Source organism: Nannospalax galili, unplaced genomic scaffold (genome assembly GCF_000622305.1).
Source record: "Nannospalax galili isolate Female #2095 unplaced genomic scaffold, S.galili_v1.0 scaffold294, whole genome shotgun sequence".
NCBI lineage: Eukaryota > Metazoa > Chordata > Mammalia > Rodentia > Spalacidae > Nannospalax > Nannospalax galili.
The window spans coordinates 445,321-446,885 of NW_008335053.1; positions in this window are offsets into that span (position 1 = coordinate 445,321).

Here is a 1,565-nt window from a genome sequence, read left to right on the forward strand (position 1 = left end):
TGTGCTTATAGATTTTATGTTTTTTCAATCCATAGATCACATAAAATTCCCTTTAATTCTCTTGTTTTTTTCCACAACAATGTTCACAGTTTTAAATTTCCTATTCTTTATCACTTTTTTGAAAAATGTTGTTTATTATTTTTATTTTATGTGTATGCATGTATTGTCTGCATGTAGGTAAGTGCACCCGTGTTGTGCAATGCTTGCAGAGGTCAGAAGAGGCTGTTGGATCCCCTGGGACTGGAGTTACAGACAGTTGTTAGCTGCCATGTGGGTGCTGGGTCTTCTGCAAGAACAACTGGTGTTCTTAACCACTGAGCCATCTCTCCAGATCCCCTTTTTGAATAATTTAAGTAGTATTGGTTGGAGGTCTGTAGCAGGAGGCCTCCCAAGATGGCGCAGACCCAGAGCCCTGGGATTCAGTGAGAATTCACTTCACTTCTTGGTTCACAAATAGCCCGCCAAAAGGAGCCCAGGTACCCTGCTCGCGAGCCCAGTGACTGCTGACAGACTGCATGGCGTGGACCAATCAGAAAACAATATGCTGACGAAAGGGACTTGGGGGCGGAGAAAAGGGAGATATAAGGCCTGCCCCCTCCTGCATTAAATGAGCCTACAGCACTTCACCTACTGCTTGCTTCTACCCGACTCCCGGAGTCTGTGTGTTATGACCCCGTGCCTCTTACCCCCATCCCCATTCGGCAGGGGACCCAATCCAGGTTAGGGTCTTCACAGCTGGCCTGAGGAGAACCTGCAACAGAGGTCTTCTTTAAATGTCCTATAGAATTCTGCTGTAAAACCATCTGGGCCTGGGCTTTTTTTAGTTGGGAGGCTTTGTATTACTGTTTGAATTTCCTCATATGTTATAGGTCTGTTTAAACTATTGATCTCTTCTTGGTTTAACTTTGGTGGTTCTCATGATTTTAGATATCGATCCATTTCTTTTAGACTTTCAAATTTGATAGCATATAGGTTTTTAAAATATTCCCTTATAATGGTCTGGATCTTTTGGGTGTCTATTGTGATGCTCTCCATTCATATCTGATTTTGTTAATTTGGATTTGCTCCTTCTTTCTTTTGGTTAACTGGGCCAAGGGTCTGTCTATATTGTTTAGCTTTTCAAAGAACCAACTCTTAGAATCACTGATTCTTTGTATTGTTTTCTTTGCTTTTATTTCATTAATTTCTGCTCTTATTTTTGTTATTTCTTCTGCTGGGTTTTGGTTTCATTTGTCCTTGCCTTTCCAGGTCTTGAGTTGCAGTCTTAGGTCATTTATTTGTGCTCTTTCTAATTTTTTAATGTAGGCACTTAGAGCTATAAATGTCCCCCTTAGGACTGCTTTTAATGTGTCCGAGAGATTGTGTTGTGTTGTATTGTCCTTTTCATTGAATTCCAGGAATTCTTTTATTTCTTTCTTAATTTCTCCTTTGACCCAGTTGTTGTTTAGCAGTGTGTTGTTCAATCGCCATGAGTTCATGTAGTGACTAGGGCTTTGTCCAGTGTTGATTTTGAGCTTTATTGCTTTGTGGTCCAATAGAATGTGTGGAATTATTTCGATAATTTT